This window comes from Eretmochelys imbricata, chromosome 10 (genome assembly GCF_965152235.1).
Source record: "Eretmochelys imbricata isolate rEreImb1 chromosome 10, rEreImb1.hap1, whole genome shotgun sequence".
Lineage (NCBI taxonomy): Eukaryota > Metazoa > Chordata > Testudines > Cheloniidae > Eretmochelys > Eretmochelys imbricata.
The window spans coordinates 9287143-9298312 of NC_135581.1; positions in this window are offsets into that span (position 1 = coordinate 9287143).

The following is an 11170-nucleotide window of genomic DNA, read 5'->3' on the forward strand; positions in this document are numbered from 1 at the left end:
CCAAAAAGCAAGTAAAAATAGGGAAGTGTGAACTCATACTATGGGGCAGGGGCAGTGTTACAAAAAACCACAGCCAGCTTCATGCGCAGAGCTAGACTTGGCTCTAAAATCATGGAAGGAACAGGCAAAAATGGTTGTGACATACGGGATGAGGGGAGCAGGCATCAGAAAGCATTTACGTTGAGACTCCATGCTCTTGTCAAGTCCTGGCTTTCCAAACCCTCTCTTCTGCGATTCTTGGCGCAGACCACGGGCAGAGGGGAGATATAGGTCATATAATCCCTGTACAGACAAGGCCAGTGCTGCCTTAGCTCAATGTAGCTGTCCTCCCCCTTCTCTCCCACCCACGGTTTTTACCTCTACGGGCCACACTGAGATAAAACTGTCGCTTGCCTTGATTTGGGAGGGATTTTACTTCATAGCTATAGGGGGGCTGTGGTGCGGTGTGCGGGCGCATACATTAAAAAGAAATCAACCCCCTTTTTTCCCTAGTTGAGATGTGGCCTCAGTGACTAGCTTCAGTAACTCCCTCCCTGGTGTCTGGTCTAAGCTACACAATGATCTTATCTTCTCTGGCTCAAACCAAAACAATAGGGCCCAGTTGCGGTCTCCTTGTACTGTTTTGGGGATGGGAGCAGGAAGGGTTATGCATCCGATGAAGTGAGCTGTAGCTCATGAAAGCTTATGCTCAAATAAATTGGTTAGTCTCTAAGGTGCCACAAGTCCTCCTTTTCTTTTTGCAAATACAGACTAAAACGGCTGCTACTCTGAAAAGGGTTAAACTGACTTTCTGAGTTGTGGCGTTGTCACTGCCCATCCCATCTCCCTACTGAGGGGCTTGCTCCTAATGCCAGGTAAGTAGCTTTGTTTGGGTGGGGAGGTTACATTTATTTTTTCCCTCCCCTTTCTCCTAGGGAGTGAATTTTTTTCCCCTCCCCAGGAGAACAGAACCGTCCCCAGTCCCATTAAGCAGCCGGGCAGCTTTGTGTGGATAATTAACAGGCAAATCCAGAAAGATTAGCCAGGCATTTCAAAGGCTCTGTGCCTCCCGCATCCCCCGCTCTCCAGCTGCGCGGCTGGCTCTGTGGAAGCTGCAGGTTCACTGTACTTTAGCGTGCAGGCCCTCACACTGAGAGGCTCCACAGTAATGCAGTAGACAGCTTGCTGTGCTGCTTCGGCATAGATTGTGCACTCTTCCCTGTCTTGTTAGTACATTTAATTCCTCCCTCTCAGCTCAGCTCGTTTTCTAGGAGGTCGAATTACACACACACACACACACACACACACACACACACACACACACATCTACAAACGTAGGTTAAAAAACAAGGTTGCAAAATCAAGTGCTCGCAAGTTAGGCAAGGCCAGATTAAAGGTGCCTTTGCAGCCTTAATTCAGCACCCTTGAGTGTAGATGCATGACAAGTTTTTTAATTACGTGATCCGCTACCCGTTTTTTTCCCCGGAGGACCCCTGGCTCATTCAGCGCACAGGACTGATGGGTCTCAGCCAGTAAGCAGCTAGTCAGTATTTGGTTTTCTCCTTGCACGCTATTCAAACCCTGCTCTGAAGACAGAATTATTAATTTCCTCATGGGCTCTTCTCTGCCACACATCATTAGTATCTGAGTGCTTCACCAACATTCATTTATTAATCTTTACAACGCTCCCATGAGATGGCGGTGTTGGGCTAGCCCCATTTTACGGGTGGGGAGCTGAGCCAGAGTTTAAGGTGAAAAGTATCCACTAATTTTAGGTACCCAGTTTGAGACAGCTAGGACCTGGGTTTTCAGAGTACTTAGCATTCTATAGCACTGGGTAGCACAACTCCCATTGACTTCAGTTGCTCCTCCGAGGACTCTGCACTTCTACAAATCAGGCCAACAGATCTCAAGCCAGGCCTCCAGAAAATGAGGCACGCACAAGCCGTGGAAAAGTTTGTTTTAAGGGACTTGTGTAGCCACGCATAGAAACTCTGGCAGAGACCAGGATACAATCCAGTTCTCCCGTGCAACTTTCAACCGTCTTAACCATGAGACTTTCCTTTTTCTTCCTGCAATGGCCTGCCTCATCCATTGCTTCCCTGCCAACTTCTGCAGCAAATGAGGCAGGGATCCTATGGTCATCCTGCAGCCTGGGTCATCCACAGAGCAGGTCCATCTTGGGCACTGAATGAGGCAGGGGTCCTGTGGGAAAACTAGGATGATATTCCGTAATTGAAAACTTGTCATGCATATGCACAAGGGGGCTGAATTAAGGTTGCACAGACAACCGTTATTCTGGTATTACCGAATTTTTGAGTGCTTGACTTTGCAACCTGGATGTTCTTTTAAGATCAGGTTTGTGTGCGTTTGTGAGAGACTTGAGAAAAAGCAAGCTGAAAAAAATTCCAGCATATGCCATCACGTTGGGACCTGCATGGGTCTTCAGCAGGATTGAAACTTCTAGCTCCGCTGCACCAACCTCTGCGACTTGAGCTAACAGTGTAACCTGATAGCAATAGTAGGTTATCATTCTCCATGTGGACCAGAGCAAGAAAGGGATGGGAGACACTGTGCCAGTGGGCTTCACAGATATTTGCTGACAGCAGAGGGAGGGTGAGGCTCAGGAGTGTGGGCTTCCATGCCAGGCTCTGGAGGGGAGTGTGCTGTAAAAGGCACAGGCATTGCTGAGTTTCCCCCAAGCTTGACCCCTTTTCCAACCTGTCCTTGTCCTTTTGCCCCTGGCTTCCCATCCCAGGCCCATTCTCCACTCCGCAGGCTTTGGCAAAGTTACAAGCAACAGAAAAGAAGGTCTTATAATAAGGGTTGTGCTACCAGCCCCATCTAGAACTAAGTAAATTCTAGCTTACCTATTGAAGCATCTTCTCTATGAATGGTGCTGGCAATAAGGAAGCTGGGCTCTTTGGTGCTTCTAGAGTACCAGTCACTGTAGCATTTAAGTGCATACTCAAGGGTCCCTATTACATAAAAGACGCAGCCATGTCATTGGCACTCTCTGGGATTGTGCTTAAATACTGAGGCCTGATTATTTTCTGATTAACTCCTGGCCTTAGGGGGGGTTGTGGGCACCTGGTTGTGCTGGGAATCACTCCCATGAAACAAACATTGAGACTCTGGCCCAAAGCCGTCTGAAATGCTAGTTGAGTCAGTGGTATAAGTCAGCCCCATCAGAAGTAGAAGAGAGGTTTACTGTAGCCGCTTTCTAGTGCTGGAGAGCAGAATTCCAGTTGTGGGTTTGTACAGTACCTTGCACATCGAGGCTCTGATCTGTCAGGGTTTCCAGGAACTGCTGTACTACCAGTAATAGTAAGGGGAGTGTTCAGATAGTATGAATGGCCGCCATAGACTTGGCTGCAACAACCCCACCGACTCTTTGGAAGGGCAGGCAGACTGTATTTGAGACTTTCACATGCAAAGAGCAGCGGCTGCTTTAGCTAAGGCGGAGCTGAGTGGGGATCCAGGTCTGGAATGGAAGGAGATGCTTAGCAGAGTTGCTGAGGAAGCTTGTCTGGCTTGAGCACAGAGGGAGCAATCGTACTGCTTACCCATGACTCTTCGGGGTGGGGAGGTGGCTAATGAAAGATTGCAGCAGATGCACACAGTAGGGAAGCTGACCTTCAGGGAACGCAGCCTCGCAAGACACAATAACAAAGCCTGCCTTTTTTCAAAACAGCTGAGCAAACGCCTCAGAAAACACCATCAGGCCTTGGCTCCCAAGCTCAGAGAAAAGCCTACCCCAGATGAAAGGGAATCTGTGGTGTGAACCACGCCTGCCTCTTCAACTGCTCCCTTGGGGGCAATGGAGCGTGGCCAGGAGCGGGATGAGGCCTTCTCCAGGAGCCTTACGCGTGGGCCAGTTGCTGCTTTTACTCTAGGGTGCGCTGTGAGATGCAGCCCTAGTGCTAGTGATCTTAATGCACCAGGGAGCACCCTTGACCCCAGAGCTGGAGAGCACAAGGGATTGCTGGCTAGCTCCTCTCTGTAACTGTGTGTGTTTAGCAGCAGGGAGCAGGAGCTGGGATTTTCCAAGATCATTTATAGCACAAACGCAGCCCCCTCCTTTCACTCTGCAATCTGCTCTTCACACCACTGCTGTCCACATCCACTTTCCTTACTGGCTGCCCCCTCTTGCTGGTTTAATTACACCAGGGAGAATTAGGGGTCAAGTGAAAGCAGCTGGGCTGGGGCGCAAAGCCCTGAGAAATCTGATGCTGCAGCTAATTACTGTTTAAAGCAATTATTTTAAAAAAAAAAGTTGCTTCCAAGGGCTGCTTCTCTGGGCCCCTGAGGGTGCAAAATACAAAAGCTGCCTCGAACAAGGCCTTCCGCTTCTGATCAGTGCAATTCTGCCGCTGCTTTGCTACAATTGTCTCAGCACTGATGGCGCAGCAGATGTCAAAGCTTCCACCCTTCTTCCCCTTCTAGTAGCAGCGACTGGGTGTAAGGATGCAACCACAGAATAGTTGCATCTAATGCAGTAGTGCTGCTGAGCCCCCGAGAACAGGACCCCATTGTGTCAGGTGCTGTATAAACGTTAGAGACAGCCCCTGCCTGGGGGAGTGTACAGTCTAAATAGATGATATGGTGATAGGGGCTGAGAAGGCAGAGGGAAGTTGCTGCTTATTGGGACCCCAATGTGTGGGGAGGGGCAGCTGGAAGCTTGTCCCAGGCATGCAGCTGATACTGAACAAACAAGGGGGCTGGAGGGAGCATAGAGTGAATGCCTCGGAGAGGTGCTGGGTGAGTAGAAGCAGGGCTGGGTGATTGGCAAAGGACAAAGCTTGGGAATGAAGGAAGGGGCCAATGGGCAGTTCTGGGGAACAAGAGGGGGTGCAGGCTATTGCACTGCATGCGGCGTGCTCCGGATATTGATGGTGTTCGGCCAACTGCCGATGCGGTCAGAGGTGGGGCTCGGAGACGTGCCACTTTCCTGCCTAGAACAAACTTCAGCAAGTCGACACCACGCAACCCACCCGAATTCCTCTAGGACCGCAGGTTCAGCATGTGCTTAAGCAAAGCCAAAGGAGCTACAGGCCATGACAGGTGGGAGACACCAGGGCCATGAATTTGGGGTCACCTTTCTGCCTGGGCTCCCCTCTGCTCTTATGCTAAGCCCAGAAAGCTCATCAGTGCTCTGAGAGGTGCTCACGCCATCCCCACTCCAGAGCAGCCCAGCTCTGCACCCCTGGGGCCTTGCAGTCCATGCTGGATTCCTCACCAAAGTCTCTGAACTCCAGGGCACTGAGTGGCACAATGGGGGCCGGCCCAGCCTCCCTGCCCTGCAGGCCTGGGGCTGCCAGCGTGTTGCTCTGGATCCCGGGCTCTCCCCCTCCCTCTTTCCATCCCTCCAGGGAGCAGAGAAATGCCCATGGCCAGGAACCTACAGGGGATTTCAGATAGGGGAGGGGCAAGGAGTGAGGAAGCTGGGCTGACACATTATTTCCAGGGCATGGGGAAGTCGGGGGGGGGGGGGGGAGGAGGGGGGAGAGTGAGACCTGAGTGGCTGGGCTGTGCTCCCCTCTGGTCAAAATGGTACAGCTCCCTCACCTGAAAGCTCCTGCCTGGCTCCTGTCCCAGGTGCCTTCCTGAGAAGGGGGAGCAAGGAAGCCTAGAGCTGCAGCAGGCGTGGGGCGTGCCTAGGCCCCAGGAGGACAGCAGCAAGGTAGGGAGGGGCCCGCCAGCAGTCACTGGGGTAGTGGAGGGCAGGTGCTTTAATTGTGAGCTTCATTGTGTGTGTGTATGTGGGGGGAGGTGCACTACTTGAATTGCTCCCCTGTGGCCCGATTACGTCACACCTGAATGTTCGCAAAAAGAAAAGGAGTACTTGTGGCACCTTAGAGACAAGTCCTCCTTTTCTTTTTGCGAATACAGACTAACACGGCTGTTACTCTGACACCTGAATGTTGTTGCATGTGATGCCATAATTGGTCGTAATGGTGTCAAACCTGTTTCTAGGGCCATTTTCTCACCCCAGGAAACAAACAGCCGTTTTGCAACCTGTACTGGGTTAACGGGGGAGGGGGAGCTGTTATTTTGATGGCACAGTGTCCCAGCTTGGCAGGTTTGGAGGCTGAGAGGTGAGATCAGGGCACAGGCAGTTGCCAGCCAACCAGCTGTGGTAGCCGGATGGCCCTGGGCGTGGCAGGGATGGTGATCTCTGCTGTGTTTGTGGCATGGAGCCTCTCCTTGTCCAAGGAAGTTAAGCCCGCCTGGCTTTGTGGTTGTGTCATACTCTAGTTAACGCTACCTCTTATTTTGCATTGAGCGCGACTATTGGCCAGTAAGCACCTGCTGAAGTGAAAGGTGTTTGACGGACCTGGTGGTTTAAGGGACTGGGACCTAGATATGGAGCCTTGCACCTCAGACTCACTGAATGTGATATACCCCACAATGGGCGTTGCCCATTATGTCTTCATCATGGCCTCAGCCAAGTTCCCAGTTGGCATCACATGTGGTATCATGTTTGCACCCTTACAACAGAGAGGCCAACCGTGAAATGGACCATTGACAACGAGCTCATGCCCAGTTCTGGCCCCTCCAGGTCAAAATGAAGGTTGCTGGTAGGACAGCTCGGGGAAGTTTAACGGAGCCACTGATGGAAAAATCAAGCCTGCAAGGCACCAGGGCTACAGCTCCAGCACTAAATTCCCCTTAAAGTGTTTCCAAAACCAGAGCCGAAGGAGTGGTACCAGCCAGAGTAAAGGTGCTCCATAAGCAGCTGGGGCAAGGTGGGGAAACCTCACAGCCCCTGAAGGTGCAGTGGGGTGAACTCTAGAACGTTTTCAGGGCATTTGCCTGGTCCATCCATTCCTAAACCCTCTTACATCCTTCTTCCCTTACTCTTTGCCTTCCAGCTACGGTCAGTTTTCTGGCTGCCTGCACCTACTGATTCTTCACCTTTTCTTCCCTTGCCCTCTTTCCTCTCTTACCTGAGTCTCTGCTGCCCCAGAGATACCCTGCCATGTGCTGAAACCTTACAACATATATTTGGGGTCCTGGGTGGCCTGGTGCCTTGGCCACTGGACTGGGACTCAGGAGACCTTGGTCCTGTTCCTGGCTTTGCTACCTGTCTGTTGTGCTAGCAAGTCACTTCCCCACTGCGTGTCTCAGATTATATATCCCTCCTTTGGATGGCACTTGGAGACAGATGAGTGAAACGTGCTATGTAAGATCTAGGTGTTATTACTCTCTCTGTTCCTCCAGTGCTTGCTCAGAATGGGGGCAGAGCAGGGTTTATGGACAGCAGCTGAGCAGTGCTGATGGCTTTAGTTTATTAACAGAACAGCTCCAAACTTTCTTTTTAAAGGTGGGGCTGATCCCAAGGCTTGGGCTGAGATTGGGGCCTGTCCTTACGGTGCCTGAATTGGGTCACTGGGCAAACTGGTACCGGTGCCTCAGCCCAGCTGTTCCTTTCAGCACAAACACAGCAAATGGAAGGAGGGGAGGGCAAGAGAGGAGAGGAGGAGGAAACTGTGTTCTTTGGGCATTGCCTGGCTTCCTGGCCATGGCAGCCAGGTCTGTCGAGTGATCTAGCTGAGCCTATGCTGCTGGAATTGTGTTTTATTAAAGATGATGTGGCAAAGCAAAAGGCCAGGAAGGAAATGGCCCAGTGAAATGAAGTGTGCGTGTTGGCCAGCTGGCTGGATCTCCTTTGCAACCCTATCCTCTGAGCTGCTTGAGTGCTGGCAGGAGGGAGGCGAGGGAGGAGGGCCTCTTCCCGATGGGTGTCAACTATTCATAGCCAGGGAGCATTCAGAAACCTTTCCAAGCGCCCTGAGGGGCAGCATCAAAGAGCCGGGTGACCCTTGGAGGCCAGGCGAAGCCTCATTCGCTGTTCAGGGCAGGGCAGCGAGGTCAGTGGTCTCCATTCACCCATGAGTTCAGCTTGGCTGCTTTCAGGAAAAGACAGATGACCCTGGTGCAGGGGAGTGCAACTGAAGAGCGCAGGAGCGTCCCTCCCCCTGCATCCCAGCAGGGTCATCTCCAGGGGAAAACCCCTCCAGGCTCCAAGCATCCTGAGAAGCGCTGGCCAGGAGGGCACAATGCGGCTGGGAGGAAGGAAAGTGGGGCTGGGGAAAGGGGGGACTGGGTTTGAGCGAGTGTGTATCTCTGGCAAGGGGAGGCAGGGAGGCTGTTTGTGATCCTGCCCCAGGGTGGGGAGGCAGGGAAGCAGAGGTGCACAGAGCCAGCTGGGGAGAGGTTGGCTCCTGATGCTGGCAGTGCTGAAGTGAGCCCCCCAGCCTGGCAGGGAGCTTTGCGCAGGGGAAGGGTGTGGGGTGGGGAACCCAGTGCTGCTACTGAGGCAGAGCTGCCCTGTCCGTGTGCATGGTAACTCGCTCCCCAGCATACCTGGGAGGAGGGCTGGATGTGGTCCAGAGGGTGAGGGGCATCAGGTCTCACAATCCCCCCTCCCCAGAAATAGCAGAGTTAGCACCCTGGGGGTGTGGGTCATGTTAACAGAGGTAATACTTCAGTTTTGTAATGATAACAGCCAGTGCTGGCCTGGAACCCAGGGTTGGTTGGTGCCTTTCACTACTCTCTGTAACTGGGCAGGGTTGATTTAATATTAGACTAAAAGCAGGTGATGGGGGAGGGGCAATATTTGCCGTGAGGTTTATTTAGTGTCCCCTAAAATGGGGGGGGGGGGCTGAACTGCATTAGGGAGCACTAACGCGAGCATGCTGTGTGACCTTTCACTGGCTTCTACTCTAGAAGACACTTGCTCCTCTTACTACTTTGCACTACTCCAGCACGTGTCAGCTCGCCTCTGTGCGCTGATCAGCCCTGCTTTACAGGTGGGGAAATGGAGGGGCAGAGTTTAAGTGCACTGAAAACTCTGTGGTGGAGCCAGGAACTGAGCCGTGCCCATAGCTGATTGGTGGTTTATTGGCCATGCTGAAAAAAAAAAAATATTTTGGATCAACACCGACTGAATTTTTTTCAAATTTTCTGGCAAAAAGTTAAAGGCAAAACAAACCTCCTGAGTCAAAGTCAGGAGTTCAAAGGTTTTGTTTGAAAGAAATTTGAAACTGAAAAGTGGCTTCAAACTGAAATATTCTGGAAAGGTTGAATGATTCCCCCCCACGCCCACCCAGTATTTTGTTGTTTTGGTTGCTATGAATTTGCATTTTTCAGTGGGGAAAAAAAGGTTGGCTGAAAAATTTCATCCAGCTCTCCCCAGGAGTCCTGAGGCAGTGTCCCCCTGCTCTAACCACGAATCCAAACTCCCTGCGCAGATGCACTAAAAAAAAAAAATCGCATTTGGTTGATCTGGTCATGTCCCATCCCAAAATGCTGAGGCTGCCTGGTTGCTCTGTAACTGCAGAACAGCCTTTGACCTGCTGTCCAGCAAGGACCCTACTGACCCTCCTCAAAGGAAACCTAGCCACCTGCTTCTCCACATCCCCCATCACCATAGAGACAGAAGGCAACTGTCCAGGCCTGGCCTCAGTGGATGGCTGCACTGTTAACTGCTGGCTAATTGCTGTGAGTGGGACACGCTCAAACCCAGGCCTCTGAAAGATGGCCCCTGAGCAGAGGCTGCGTTCCCTTTGCATGCTGCATGACCTGCTGCAGGGCTGGCGTGAGCCCTCCTCTTTCTGCCCTGCCTCAGTGGCTCCCCCGGTGCTACCACCCTTACCTCGGAGAGCCCTTGGCCTTAGACCTGTTTCCATGGCAGCAGGACCTACCGTGTAGAGCAGCTGGGATCAGCTCTTTGCATCCTCCTGATGGCCAAGGGACTCCCTTCTGCCCTTATCCCTGAGCTGAGGACTGTCCCAACCTGCCTCCCCAGCTGAGGCGTTTAAAAGTGAGAAACTATCCACCCAGTTCACATATGTGCTCATTCCCATTGGGTGTTTATCCCACTCCCCTCTGCACAGAATCCTCTTCCCAGGTGCATTGGGGGATCCTGGAACTTATCACTGCAGCTCAAAGGAACAGCTGCTTCTAGATCTGGCTGAGCACATCCTCACCCCAGTCCCAGGGTGGGTGGCGTCTATGGTACTGGAACAGGATCCTCTTGTGCAGAACGCTCCAGTGAGCAGGGCCATGTGGGTGGCTGATGCCCTGCATGGGGCAGCTCAGGGAGCTGTGGCATGACTGACTGAGCTTCTAACAGGAGCCAGCTACTCCGGTAAGGTTATTGCTGCTTAGGACAAACCTAAGGCTCTGCTGCAAGTTGCCTGTATCTTAGTGGCAGGAAGAGTCAAAGGCTGCAAGTTGTAGGGGAAGGTGTGTGTGTGAATGCAGGTTAGAAGCCATTTCAGTTGAGGCTTTTCCCATGAGAACTAGCCCTGACAGACAGGGGACTAAGAGTACCAGGCCTAAGTAACAGCCCGAGGCAACTTGCTCTAGTACCCCAGCTCTGCATAGGCAAACAGGCATGGGCAGGACAGTAAGGTGTTTGAACTCAGGCCCTCATTTGAATGGTGCTTTGCAGAGGTGAATAGCAGCAGCAGGATGCTCTGCTCTGGCCAAGCACCTGCCTCTGCAGCTGCTCTAACAAGGGATTAGTCCCTCCAGGCTGCCGCAGACACAGGATACTGCAGGCTGAGTGTGGAATGAAACCCCACCCCTGTTGGGTCACTCTTTCCCACTCCCCCCCCCCCCGACACCTGCCCTTACTGTAGTCTTGGTTCTTCACTTGACCTGGTGCCAAAAAGAGAAACAGCCCCAGCAAGCAGCAGGCTCCCCAGCTTAAGGGGAAGCCAGTGCACTAACCTCAAAAGGAGTCCCACAAACAGCCCTGCAACAGTAGGTAGAGATGGGCCCTGGGTGTTAAGGCCTTGAGATGACATGCTCCCTTCTCTCTCCTGCAAAGGGAGATCATGGCTCGAATGGAGTAGAGCTGAATCAAGCCTCTCCACCCTCAAGCTACAAAAGAACCTTTAACATTAGCATTCTGTACCAGCTGGGAGCAGGGTAAGAGCTGGGTGTGCCCCCTCACCTCCTTAGCATGCACTGGCTCATGGGCTGATAAGTCATTCAGAACTGCAGGGCCAGGAACTCACTGGATGTGAGCCAAGCTTCAGTCAAGGGAAGCTTCCTTTAATCCCCTTTGCAGAGCTGCCAGAACCAGCTATTGATGTGGGGTGAGGATGTGGTTCTTCATTATGGACTGATGCTGGCCTCCAGCTAGTGATGTTAGAGCATTTCTCCCTCCCAAATT